The sequence below is a fragment of the Candoia aspera genome, chromosome 3 (assembly GCF_035149785.1).
Source record: "Candoia aspera isolate rCanAsp1 chromosome 3, rCanAsp1.hap2, whole genome shotgun sequence".
Taxonomy (NCBI): Eukaryota; Metazoa; Chordata; class Lepidosauria; order Squamata; family Boidae; genus Candoia; species Candoia aspera.
In genome coordinates this window covers 104,814,209-104,829,115 of record NC_086155.1, presented here as the reverse complement: position 1 = coordinate 104,829,115, position 14,907 = coordinate 104,814,209, and positions in this window count along the sequence as shown.

The following is a 14,907-nucleotide window of genomic DNA, read 5'->3' as shown; positions in this document are numbered from 1 at the left end:
ATTATTAATCACATTTCTAATGGAGAGTTTACATCCTCAGTATCATCTGACTGGATTTGCGAAGAACTAAATTTGTATTTTAAATGAGTGTGATAGGTATTGCTTGAGACAAGTTAACAAAGCTGGGACTGCACAGGATCTCCCAACCATGTAGAGTTATTTATATCAGCTCTCATCCTGCTGCTGCTGCTCCTGGTACAGTTCCTTTGTAGAGGGCATTGCTTTGCCCAGGGATAGCTCAGAGACCAAGTCAATTGTGGCTCCAAAAGACTTGGGCTCTTGCAGGGCCCCTTTAATGTCCACTGATCAATCCAGCACAGACTATAAGAAAGTTAAATCATTTTGCACTGGCTTGCGTGAAACAATTTCACCCTCCTTTCTCTTCATCTGGCCTCAAATACCGAGTAATTTTAATTTGTCTTTTCTGAGTTGTTAAAAAATTGTCCTCTGGATTAGGAATAATCCCAAGATCTTTATATCTTTTCCTAGTAAACACCATGTTCTCAGCCACCATTTTTCTCCTCCTTATCTAAGTTACTTTGATTGCAGCTGCTTTTAAAGTGCTTTAACTTTAAGAGAGGACAAACACTTATACTTACTGGGTAAGCACCACTAAGACAAAGCAGCTAAAATCTTGTCTCAGCAGAGTAGATTCACAAAAGACGGGTGAGATTGGTAAAGTGAGTTTAATTCACAACTGTCTCTGAGAAAACTAGCACGTATCTGAGTAGAGCAAGGCAAAATGCATCCTTCGTGGAACAGTTAAGGCCACCATAGACTCTCGCTCCTTTTACAGTTTCCACAATCTGTTTTTAATTCAGTATCTTGCCGAGAAAGCCACCGCAAGAGTCCTTAAATTTCAGCCATCTGGGGAGGTGGCAGTGACAATGCTCCTTCCTGATGACATGAGTGGATCAGTTCTTTATGATGATACTGTTTGTTTACAATAAAAACACTTAGCCTTCTTGGGATAGGATTGCATAGAAGTGCATGGTTAATATGCTCTGACTTCATGTCGGTAGTATATGTCTTCACATGTGTTGCTTCAGTTCCTAAAAGGAGTGCTGTTGCTGGTAAATAATCAAAAGACTTTGGGATTTGAACTTGAAATCAATGAATGTGCTTGAGTCTACGGCACAAACAGGCTGTGCGCCCTCTGGCCTCATTTGTCAACAAAGGGTGTGTAACAGTGCAGCACGTACCATCAGCCTGTAACAGAGAGATCAGAAGCACAACGGTTCCATCAACTCTGCTCATACTTGTTCCTTCTAATGTTTTGCCTGAACCGTTTCTAAGGCAGTAGCTGCTTATAAGAACCCTGTTGCTTTAAGAACTGTAGCCTTTCCCTTTGTGCCAGAAATTTTAGATTGTGAGCCGGAGGGAGGAGAGTTCTTGGGGTTTTTTTTGTTGTTCTGTAAACTGCTTTGGCAGATTTTCAGTATCATCCAGCAGCAAAGTAAGGACTCGCATTCCAGTTATTTTCATGCTACTGGGAAGAGACTTCCTGTTAATGAACAATTTACTGATAACTGACTAAACAGGAGGTTCCACTAGAAACTGATCTACCTGCATCAGCTAGGATGTGTAGCAAATCTGCTGGCTGAAACCACAGTCATGCAAATTACAAGATAAACCTTCAACACGTTTGAACCATGGGCTGAGCTACTGTCCCATTTTTGATAGAGTAATTACTTTTTGTTTACTGTGTATTCTTGAAAATATGTAGAATGACTACAAGAAAGCAACTGTCATGCGCTGCCTACCTCTGAATAATGCTCAGACACTGGTTCTGTGGAACAGGCTCTGATTTATTCACGGTGTAGGTACAGTATAGGAAAAAAGCTGAGAGTGACAGGAGCGCGCCGGTGCGGGGTTTAAATACCCCGCGCCGGTCAGCGCCCCCTCACTCGCGGTTACGTCACCCCCCTTTGTCCAACACGTCCTGCCGGTAGGTGAGGGGTTGTGAGGCCCCGCTGGCGTTCCGGGATCGCCCATCATCGGTTTCTCTATTCCTCCGGTGATTGCTGTCAGCTGGGCGATCTCCGTTGCGTTAGCGCTAACAGCTTGGGTGTGCCTCGCGATCCGTTTAGCCATTGTTTCTTGTCCTTCAGTCTTTGTGAGTTGATGGCTACTTATCTTGAGCCCCTTCCCCTGTTTCCTTGCTATTGTCATGTGTGCCATTGCGCTGATGTCTTCAGCTCAACGGCACTCATGACATACTGCCCCCTGTCCGAATAGTGCCCCCCCCCGGTTTTCTGGTTTTTTTTTTTTTTTTTTTTCCAAGAGAGCTGTCAAAAGAAACTTTTTGAAATTCCCGCCAGAGTATTTTTCGCCCCTCCCTTTGTTCCGCCCTCTACCACGTGCCTCCCTAGGGTGTGTCCTTAGTGCGCATGCCCAGGTCACACCCTGGCGTGCGCATGCTCCGGCCACACCCTGTTAGTTTGGCTCAGTTCGGCGAGGAGAGAGGCGTGGCTGGTCGGGTGCTTATCGGCTCCAGGTAGGGCCCTTCTTTTTTATTCAAAGTGCGTCGCCTTTGTTATGTGTGCTCCTGGGCGTTGCCCCCAGGATGCCCTGTTGGCTTGCTTGCCACTCCCCCGTGGGCCCGGGGCGGGGGGAGGGTGCTGGCGAACGCTTGTTACTGCCTCGTGGGCCCGGGGCGGGGGGAGTGAGTCCCGGGGGGGGAGGTCCACCCAAGTCGCGGGCTTGGGGGGGCCCTTTCCCTTGGGGCACGGTAGGCGGGGGGGCCCGCGGGGGAGGGGTTTTGCAGGTGACGGCTTGCTAGCCTTGGTTTTGGCTTGTCGGGGTATGCCCGGTGAAAAGCCCGGGTCAGGTCAGGCGCGTTAACATTGTGCGCCGCCACCCATTCTGGGTGGGGGAAGTGTTTCCACCTGACCAAATAGTGTAAAGTTCCCCGTTGCCTGCGAGAGTCGAGAATGTCCCTTACGTCAAAGTGATGTTGCCCGTCGATCATCACCGGTGAGGGCTGTGGCGTGCTTGGGTGCCATCGAGAGGTGGTTGCCGGTTTCAGGAGGCTGGTGTGGAACACCGGGTGGAGTCTCCGTAGGTTGTGTGGCAGGTCCAAGCGTATTGCCACCGGGTTCACTGTTTGCGTGACTCGGAACGGCCCGATGTACTTAGGCCCCAGTTTTTTCGAGGGTTGGGGTGACTTTAGAAATTTGGTGGATAGGTAGACCATATCCCCCGCCTGGAACGTTGGTTGTTGGCGCCGGTGCTTGTCAGCCTGCTCTTTGTAGGCCGCCTGTGCATCCTTCAGCGCTGCCGTGATTATTGGCCACGATTCCGCAATCTTCCGTCCCCAGTTGCTAGCGTCCACCTGGGGTTCCGGGGGTTGTGGTAGATCCGGTATGGGGACGAAGTCGCGCCCCGAGACTACCTCGAACGGAGTTTTCCCCGTGCTCGTGTGGACGGCGTTGTTGTATGCGACTTCGGCAAACGGGAGCAGTTCGGCCCAGTCGTCTTGATGATAGTTGGTGTATGAGCGTATGAATTGCTCTAGGGTGGCATTAAGGACCTCTGTGGCTCCGTCCGTCTGGGGGTGCCAGGCAGTGGATAGGGCCTGTTGGGTCCCCGTCAGCTTTAGGAAGGCCCGCCAGAATTTAGAGGTGAACTGTGTGCCCCTGTCGGTCACCACACGTGCGGGACATCCGTGTAACCTGTACACGTGGATGAGGAAGAGTTTGGCTAGTTGTTGTGCGGACGGGACTGACGTGCAGGGGATGAAGTGGGCCTGTTTCGAGAAGTAATCCTTCACCACCCAAATGGCCGTTTTCTTCTGGCTGGGTGGGAGGTCCACTATAAAATCCATAGAGATTTCCTCCCATGGGCGGGAGGGTTCTGCCACCTGTTGTAATAGCCCCGCGGGATGGCCTGGTGCCCGTTTGGCCCTAGCACACGTTGGGCAGGACGCTACGTATGCTTTCACGTCTCGTCTGAGCGCGGGCCACCAGAATTGACGCCTTGTTAGGTGTAGGGTCTTGAGGAACCCAAAGTATCCCGCTTGCTTGGCGTCGTGTGACCTGTGCAAGATCGCTTGGCGTTGCGAGTCCGGGACATAGATTCTGCCTTCCCCCCATGCCAGGTCCTGTGCCATCGTTACCTTGTCGGGGTTTGCCAGGAACCAGGGGTCGGTTTTGAGGGCGGCGGCGAGGTCCGTGCGTATTCCCCCTGGTAGTTGCGGTGGGCTTCGTCTGGTCGCGGGTTGTCCCGCCGTCGGCTGCGCCGTAGAGTCGAGCTGCCTCCGAGCGCCGCTTCGGGTGGTCACGGCCATCCCCAGTTGCGAGGCGGATAGAACCATCCCAATGGTGTCTGGGGCGGGTTCTTCGTCCTGGGGCAGTCGGGAGAGGGCGTCGGCCATGAAGTTCTTTTTGCCCGGCATGAACTTCAGCTGGAATTTAAAGCGGCTGAAGAATTGGGCCCATCGGACCTGTTTTGGGCTAAGGCGTCTGGGCGTTCGGAGGGCCTCGAGGTTCCGGTGGTCGGTCCAGACCTCAAATGGTTGGGTGGCTCCCTCGAGTAGGTGTCGCCATGTTTCTAGCGCCGTTTTTACCGCGAAGGCTTCTTTCTCCCAGACGTGCCATCGCCTTTCTGTCTCGGAAAATTTCCTCGACAAGTAGGCGCATGGTTTCAGGAGTCCCGTGGGGTCCTTTTGGAGTAGGATGGCCCCCAGGGAGAAGTCTGAGGCGTCGGCTTGGACCACGAACGGCCGTTCTGGGTCCGGGTGCGCGAGGATTGGCTCCGTGGTGAACAGCGCTTTCAGCTTGTCGAATGCGGTCTGGCACGCGGGAGTCCAATTCAATACTGTGCCCGGGTTCTTGGCGCGTCGGGTGTCCCCCACCCCTTTGGTTTTGAGGAGGTCCGTTAGGGGGAGGGCTATCTCTGCGAACCCCCGGGCGAATGACCTGTAAAAATTCGCGAAGCCGAGGAAGCTCTGGAGTTGGCGTCTGTTGCGGGGGCGTTCCCAGTTCAGCACCGCCTCGACTTTTGCGGGGTCCATTTCTATGCCGTCTCCGGAGATTCGGTACCCCAGGTAGTCTAGGCGCGCTTTATGAAATTCGCACTTTGTAGGTTTGGCATAGAGCTGTGCCCTTCTGAGCTTGTCGAGGACTTGCCTGACTAGGGTCACATGTTCTTTGTGCGTTTTCGTGTAGATAAGGACGTTGTCTATGTAGACAAGGACCCCTTTGAACAGGTGTTCATTTATTCACGGTGTAGGTACAGTATAGGAAAAAAGCTGAGAGTGACAGGAGCGCGCCGGTGCGGGGTTTAAATACCCCGCGCCGGTCAGCGCCCCCTCACTCGCGGTTACGTCACCCCCCTTTGTCCAACACGTTGTCCTGCCGGTAGGTGAGGGGTTGCGAGGCCCCGCTGGCGTTCCAGGATCGCCCATCATCGGTTTCTCTATTCCTCCGGTGATTGCTGTCAGCTGGGCGATCTCCGTTGCGTTAGCGCTAACAGCTTGGGTGTGCCTCGCGATCCGTTTAGCCATTGTTTCTTGTCCTTCAGTCTTTGTGAGTTGATGGCTACTTATCTTGAGCCCCTTCCCCTGTTTCCTTGCTATTGTCATGTGTGCCATTGCGCTGATGTCTTCAGCTCAACGGCACTCATGACAGCAACAGATAGTTCCAGATAGTGGTTCAAAAATTAGTAATCAATCTGATAGAATTCTACTGCCACAGCTAGTGCGTGATCAAAAAAAAAAGTTTTAAAAAATTAGGCTGAGTAGTAGGTGGTTCTCTACACTTATTCTACTTGTTTTCTATTCTGAGCCTTCAGAGTATTTTAAGATGCAGTTCTATGCATCAGGCACAGACAACTTGCTTTTGGCTTGGTGGAAGATTTTGTCTTTAAAAAGATTTCTTTGAAGGCTGAGGGCCACATGGATTGGTGGCATCATTGTGTCAACAGAATTTTTGCTAACATGGATAAGATGGGTTGTTGGTGTTCTCTGGGATTGCTTTTATTCCTGCAGATGTTTCATGTTACCTCAGATGGAAGTAAATGTCTACAAGAAGAAAAGCAAGCTCAGAAAGCACCAAGAATCCAAACTGGGAATACACCAGGCTATTTGCGTAGCACACTCACAGCTGTTGGCACCAGTACATTGCTTTCCATGTGTATTCCCCAGTGTGTGCCTGCTTACTCTCTTGTAATCCCTTCCTCTCCAATCTCTCTGCTGTGGAAGTGGGGGAAAAGAAAAACAACAAGTCAGGCACAGGACAACATGTACTGACTGTAATGACAATTGTGTGACCGAGGGATGCTGTGAAGATTGTAAATGTGGGCATTGGCTGTAAAGTTATTTTTTTCAGCACCATCATAACTTCAAACAGTTGCTGAACGCAGTCAGTAAGCGAGGACAACCTGTATTGTTTTCCTCTGATGGAATCTTCCTTTTCTCCATTTTGCACACACAAAGTTTAGCAGCATCTAATACCCAACTGCAACTGTGCATGTGCTAGCCTCTACAGCGCATGCGCTAGCCTTGCATTAACTAAATTTTGGGTTGCATTAAATGCTACCCAAATGTATCAATTTACAATTCACACTAAATCAAGTATTGCATTATTCAAACGTGCTTTAATCGTGACCTAGCAGTGTTGTGTATGTCTTAATTTTTTTTTTGGAAAAATATTTCATTTGTTGTTTCTAGCACTTAGCCTCTCTCCCCATCTCTGATTTGCATTTTGAAACATACCATCCATAGTTAACCCTTAGCAATCTTGCATCTTTAACACATTATTGACAGAGGCTTTTTTGTTAAATTGAGCAAGGCCCAAGTCCTACCAGCTTCCTGAGCATCTGATGGGTCTTTACATTTGAGCTGTTATAGCCGAAGGGTTATTTCAATTTTCCTTGGTTTGGCTTCGGCAAAGTTTCCAAAGCAGAATACCTGCTGCGAATTCCAGGGTTGCATGCTACACTGGGATATAAAATATGCTGGAAAACATAACAGCAACATAACACTTCTGAATATGCCAAGAGAAAACATGCATTCAATCACCAGGAGTTAAGGTCAACTGAAGGGTATCTTTACCTTTAGCCAAGTACTATCTCTTAGTTCTGAAGGGATGCTCAGGAAGGTGGGCACCTGAGACAGAACGGAGTCTTTAGTGGTCCTATGTCATTGCCCATGTTTTCACTTCCTGAGGTATCTGGGTTAGTCTTGTTGCTGCAGGAGTCTTCTGGACTTGAGAACTATATAAATCTGGAGACCATCGTGTATGAGATAGCTCAGAATTTGTGACAAATATAGATCTGTTCCATTCAGTACCTAGCAGTCAACATCCTGTTGCATCACCTTCTGTAATAAGATTTTGTTTCCTCTACCATGTTATCGTTCTACCTTCTACTGTTACATTGGTTCCACTTTGCAACTCGTTACTCCTTTTAAAAACAATTTTCAAAGGAAATATGCCAGACAAGCAGATGTACAGTACAGAGGAATTACTTCCCTTCTGCCTCCCACAAATGTGTTGCCCCTTGTCCTCATTCACTCCTGAGGATGATGAAAGTCATCATCCTCAGAAGATGAAAGTCATTCATAAATGTCAGGACGCTGATGCAAGCAGGCAACTCCTGCTGGGAACCACTGATCAGGAGTCTGCCTCTGTAAGCAGGGAGGCCTTTTTGTCAATAAGAGTCTTTCTTTGCTTTACATAAGATATGGGTCCCCCTGCCTTTGAAGATGCTGCTGTTCAAGGATCACAGGTAAATTGGGCCTCCGTGCACCTGACAGCTGTACTAGGGAGGCGACTGGGTGATTTAGTGGTCTAAAATGAAGTATTTTTCTGAGAGACAGGTCAAGAGTTTGTGGGACAGATGGACTTCCTGCACAGCTGCTTAGAGATGCCTTTTCAATCCCAAATGGAGGTTGCAATTACAGCTTCTATGGGGCTTCACTTTTTATTTTTTTTAATAGTAATTGTATTTAAAATCACAACTACAATGATAAAAAACTAATGCAAACTAAAAAAAATTAAAAAAATTAGAAGGTGCAGAAAAGAAAATAGAAAAGAATAGAAAAGAAAGAAATAAGAATACAGTATTTCTCATTTATTTCTCAAATTTTTCCTACCCCCCATCTCCCCCCCAAGAGGGACTCTGAGCAGTTTACAACAAGTAAAGAAAAAGAAAAGAAAGATATAAAGAAATGACTCCCTTCATCACAAGTATCAACAATTTTAGTAACTTACCACCTTCTCTTAAAATACAACAAATGATCTCTTCTTCACATATCTCATTTCTTATCTATAAACAAATCCTTAAAAACCTCATCATTTCAGTTCTGATCTGCAAAAGTCCATTAAGGGTTAGGAGAGATAACAACAACTCCATTTTAACCTTTATCAGATAAACCAACTTTATATTCCTTTCTTTTACTTCTAACAACCCTGATCTTCAGTCCCTTCAAATAAGGTTTTAAAACTTGGTTTTTTCCCATTTATTATTTGTCCCTTCTCAAAAATTCTTCAAAGCTCTAACAAGCCTCTTTTGTAAATCCAATATAGGAAGATTATCCCAGTCACTTTCTTGGTTTATTATTTGTATATCCCTTTTAATCATTAAGACATCAGCCTGTGTCCTTTGTATGTCCATTATAGCATCTTTTCCCATATCATTCTAGTAGCCTGTAATTTTTAAATCCACTTTCAGATCAGTCTCAGTCTTGTCCAGTAAAACTTGTTCCTCTTCTATAACATCTTTTAAACACAGTCTGTCTATAGAGGCAGGCACTCTTAAAACTAACTTCTGGGTCCATTGTTCAAAAATATCCTTCAGTATGTTGAATTTGTTCCATTCTGTATTAGTAAGTCAAATTTAAGTGCTCTTCTCCTTTAATTGTAATCTTTAGTTCCAAAACAAAGAAACAAAGCCAAAGCTGAACCATTCCTACAGAAAGGTTTCAGGTAAGAAGTAGGTTTTAGCAGGTGCCAGACTTTTTTTCCCAAAAGGCATGAAAATATTTGGTCAAGAGAAATCAGTCTTTCCTAATCTACTTGATAACATCATGACTTACCAAACATGACAATAGTTTCAAAAGTTCAATTATTATAGCTCTAGTTGATATAGTACAATATGGTACTACTTTGTAAATATTTGGAAAGGTATTGTGTGAAGAAAATGAGAAGGGCGTATTCTAGGGAAAAATTATCCATCAGGCATTTTCTTTCAATTAGTTACTATACATAGGAAAACGCCTTTTGACTAACATAAAGAGCATATAGTTTACGGAAATGCAATGAAACACTCTCAAACAGGAGATACCTCAAAACCAATTAGGCTTCTGAGTCCTGTAACTATTCATATGTTTAACCTAGAGGTTTGGGGATCAGGGAAGAATGGATTGGACAAGTCCAATTTCATAGTTCACAAGTTCAGTTTAGGAAGGTATTGGTTATGCTTAATGATCTGAATTTAAGTGCATTTTCTATAACCCGATGCCTGTCAGATTGTAACTTTCATAATTCTGGGAACAGCAGTCCAGCACATCTGGCAGAACCAGATTGAAAAAGGCTGGTTTAGCTGCTTGAATTAAATAGTTTGAGCCTAGGAAAATAGGAACTTATGATACAAAAAGATCTACCAACATCTATAGAGGTGAAAATAAAAGTAGAATGGGGTTGATTTCTCATTCTGCTCCTTTACTTCCATCAAAATGTATCCATGAGCCAACTTTTGCATATTAAACTTGGGATGGAAAAATGCTAGTGTGTGTGTGTGTGTGTGTAGTTAAAAAGTCTAATGTATTTTGTTCTTTCAAAGATTTAAAATTAGAGCCCTCATCTCCCTCCTGTATGAGCCATTTGGTGGCTGAGCAAACTGCTGACTCTCTGTCTCAGCCTGTAGGTCCTACTCTAGGGAGCCATACCTGTCGGACAGATGAAGTGGGGTGCTGTTACTTACAGGAGAGGCTGGCTTGCTTGTGACACATCTGTCACCTTTCTGTTTTTTCAGAGGCTTAGATGAAGGCTGTGTTGCAGAGGGTGTCCACTGCCTCTTCTTCTTTTCCCCAGGACAATGCAAATGTATTTTCTGTAAAATAGACTGACCCAATAGTCACAACAACAACAACAATAGTAAAATAGTAAAAGATGATTGTTAAGAAAAAATCAAGTGATCTAAAAATGGTGAACTAAAATATAGGTAGAATAAAAGGTTTTTAGGAGGAGCTTGCTATTGGGAAGGGCAATAGTTCTTCCTGGGGGTGGCTGGTCCCGTAGTGCCCTCCCTACTGAACAAGATCTTGTTGCTGTTGGATTTTATATTTATTTACTTTCTATTTATATTGGTTATTTGTATGATAATTTATGTCTTTTATAGTTTTAACTTCCAATTTTATTGTAAACCGCCCAGAGTCCCCCTTGGGAGGAGATGGGTGGTGATAGAAATTTGAGAACTAAATAAATAAATAAGGATTGTAACCATGTTGCCATCTTAAATCCCTCCTATCCATCCATCCATCCATCCATCCACAAACACAAACACACACACACTTTAGCTGGCAGCAACAAATGTTATGGTGTTGACAGTGCTATTAGATACAACTGTCCTCAAAATAAATAAATAAATATATTTTAAAACTTAAGTTATAATCTTACAATAAAGCAAATCTCGGAAGATCTCTCTGTTCTCACATGAAATCTCACGCTATTTGGGTTACTTTTATTGTTTTTATTTTTACTTTTGCACCTGTGGTTTCATGTAAAATAATGCGATGGTACCCACTGCCTAAGAAGATTCAGCATTATAATATCACAAATTATTGCTATAAATACTTCTTTAATTAGTGGGCTAGTCATCAGCAATTCTTATTCTTTTCCCCAACCAAGTAAAATTATCCGGATCTTTCTACCCAGAAAAATAAATGAATGGAAATCAGAAAACCTTGGGCCTATCCATTTTTATTGAATGCATCTACATGAGACAGTTTGGCTGCAATGTATCTCATCACTGTAGGTCATCTAGATGTATCAAAACAAAGCAATTTCATAATATTTTAACTATATTTTCTTGAGCAGTGATTATGTGGAAGATCAAATGTGAGCCTGTTTCTATATTTGCTGAGATAGCATCTGGCACAATGTGTTTTGAGCTTTAGGTGAATTAAGCTTTGCAGTAACTGATTTTAAATTTTGAATAAATCAGTCTCCTAAGCCACCAAAGTTACTGAAACTGGAAGACTTCCCTTAACTCAATATCTCCACCTCCTTCTTCAAACAACCGAAAGCTTCTACAAATCTAGATCTTGTGCCCCTTGCTAATGAAAATCATGTTGGAGAGCAATTCTTTCTATTTCATTCATCTCCAGAATATAGCTTGAATTGTTTCCAAATCTGTTTTTTATATCTTGATTATGAGTCCGTGTAACAGCTCTCTGTTTCCCACTATTTCTTAACGTGTAGGAACAGTGATATATTTGCCTGGAATTTAACCATTTCCATGAACACTCTACAATCTCTATTTTGAAAATATTTTATTACTGCTAAGATCTTAACTAGAGAGTAAGGTTGGTGCAGTGACTAAAGGCAGTGGGCTAGAAACTAAGAGACCATGAGTTCTAGTCCCAGTTTTATGCGTGAAAGCTGGCTGGGTGACCACCTCCTCAGCCCTAGGAAGATAGCAAATCGCTTCTGAAAATCTTGCCAAGAAAACTGCATGGACTTGTAAGTAGCTTATTTAGGTTTTAATAAGGTACTTTCAAATACTGAATGCATCTATTTGAGCCTTCACAGTTACCAAAATCATAAAGTTGCCATGGACTTGTCTGGCTGTGTGACACTAGCTCTCTGTTATACACTCCCATGGAAGTTATGGAACACACTGCCTACAGAGTTCAGCAGCCTAGTTTTTTTTTCAAGTCTCTTAAAACACATCTCTTAAAAACTAGAGGATTTTAACTGCTGGATTTAATTGTAAATGATTAATTCTACTTGCTTTCTTTTTTTCGTTTGTTTTCCTTGCTATTTAATTCTTTTAATTTATACTTTTTTATTCTTTATTATACATTTCTGAGACACTTAAAATCAGAACGAGTCTGGTGGCACCTTTTCAACTAACGTATTTTATTAAAAGGTGTACATTTTCATCAGCTGCAGCTCCCTTTCATCAGATAAGAGGCTTAGAAATTGGTGATATATCAAGTTAAATAAGTGAGCATACTGTATTTACCTTGCAGGATTCTCCCCCCCCCCCCCCCCCCCCCCCGCATGTGATTACCTATTGGAGGGAAAGGCACTCATTTTACATTTGCTGATAAGAACAGAAGCTGTTGAAAATAAAGGACTGAGTAAGACTGCAACAGTTGCAGAAATCATAACTACACAGCCTGGATGCCTCTGAAAGTTAGCTGGTAACTTGGAGAAGCTGTTTACCTGGTAAATTAACCCTTTGGTAATGCCTAAACCAAGTTTCTCTCTTTTTTTCCCTGTGAAAGGGAAGAACACAGTCTTGTTTTTCTTTTTTTATTATATCTGCGGGAGGGAGGGGAACGTGTGTATTTGTACTTGCCTACTTGTGTGAGTCTGAAACACCTCCGGCTCCCACAACTCCTGAGCAAAGAATGTCTGTGTTTCCACTGCTTGGAGAAAGACTGGCATGATGGCTGCGTCGAATACTCAAATTTTCTTTTTCAGGCCAATGTTTTTCTTCTTCCAGAAACACCACTGTACGCTGGTGAAAGCTGCTTGACTACTACTAATTCTTGTATCCCTATTAGTAGATGTTGCAACTATTGATGCAGAAATCAAAGAACCTAGGTACTTGAACTCATCTACCTGCTCAACAGGCTCACCTCTAAGGGCAAAGTTAATCCATGTGTCATCAGTTGACACGCCCTTGATCTTTTTTACATTTATCCATAATCCAACTTCCTCTGCTGTGCTTTTAGTTCTGAATTCTCTATGAAAACAGTATCATCAGCCTATGCTGCATTTGTGAACTTGAACTCCTCCACACAATGAATTCCTATACTTCCAGACTTTTCTCTATTATCTAACCTATTGCCCCACTGAACAATAATGTTGAGAGTACACACTCTTTTCTCACTTGTGCTTTGACTGTGAAGGGACTGATTTCGTCATCATGCACTTTAATCTTGCCATCATAAAAGGCAGCAATGAGCTCAGATGATTGTTCTGAGTATGCTGATCACAAAGAGCTTTCTACATGGACTCCTGGTGAACATGGTCAGAGGCACTCTTGAAATCAATCAAGACAGCAATAGTTTGTTTTCCTTAACCTTTATACTCAATTACTTGCCTGACAGTGAAAATCTGATCCACACCACTATGGCCCAGTCTAAAGCCACATTGCTCTTCCTGGATGCTGTAATTGGCTCTAGACGTGCTTGATAACCTGCACAGGACATTTCCAACAACTATACAGACAGGGGGCTGATTCTGTGATAGTTTTCACACTGTCTTACAGTATTACCCTTTTTAAACGTGGGCACAATAGCAAATTTTCATTCTGCTTTCCATGCCACTGAGAACAGTCTATGAATATAATCAACTCCTATAGCACCCCCTCACCCCCAGCAACTCCACAATGACTTGGTCAGTCCTGCAGCTTTATTATTGCTACAGAAACCTCTGATTTGCTTGACTTGGCTTCACATACAATATTAGGGCACCCCCTAATATCTAGTTCCTGGTCTAATACTGCTGGTGAGTCACAATTTAAAAATAAATCAAAATTGTGTTTCCAGCATTGTAGCATTTTGTTGTTTCAGCAACTCGACTTGCTGCTATACTGATGTCTGGGCTGGGGCAGCTGTGCTTGCCTGAAAGTGCTTCTAAGGTTGAGTAGTCTGTCTATTAACCACCACACCCATCTGATGCCTCCACTGATCCTAAAAGATCTCCTTTACACTTTTCAGCTTTTTGTCAATTTGTTTTGTCAGCTGTTTCACCTTTGTTGGATTTGCAAGCTTAACTGCATTTTTTCTTGTGTCGATGATATCATCCTTTATCCATTTTTAGCAGTTTTTTCTCCACATGAGGGCAGCTAGTTTTTGTCACCATGTTGATGGTGCTCCAACTTCAGAACAGTGACTCAAAGTTGAACCTGCTTAATAGTTGTCCATGGTCTCTGAAATGCATTCCAGAACTAAATGAAACTAATTATTGAAACTAATTTCAGTAAACCAATCCTCACATTTACAACCATCACAGCGTCCCACGGTCACAAGATCACCAGGTGCTTTGCAACCGGCTTCTGAAAAGCAGAGTTAATGGAGAAGGTGGAAGTAAAAATCGCAAGCTGCAGTCAGATGATGCTTTGCTTAAAAGCAGAAGGGGAAGTAAAGTCTTAAGCCCATCACAGTCACATGACTTTCCCTTAGCGACCATGGTACTTAGCCAGGGAGTTACCCGTCCCAATTGTGGATGCTAAGTGAGGACTACCTAATAGAACAAAAAGAAAAAAAGAAAAAGCTATACCACTTTTTCCTCTAAAATTACCTTGGACGAATTTATTTCAGCAAATAATTCATTACTGTACTTGATTGTGCAAATGCAGTAATTAATTGAAATGTACTTTTCGACCCGAAATTTGAGAGAACAGAGTAATAATGATTCATATATTTACTGTGGGATATTGCGTACTTAGAATATCCTGCGTGCATTTATCTGTTTCATCTGATTCTTCCGATGTATTTAAGTGCCGTTCCTTCGCTTTCCCAGCGAGCTGGCAAAGAAAAGACAAGAACCTCGAGGCGTGCAAGGACGGGTAGGAACCGCCTCGCCATCCCGCTTGCGGGCGCTGCGGGGCGGTGCTGCAGGCATAGACGAGGCGGGGCCAGGAGGAGCTACCGACGTCCCTGGAGGACCGGAGGTGGGAAGAGTGGGAGAGAGGGAGTCGTTCTGTCCTTTCCCCCAAGCTCGGTGG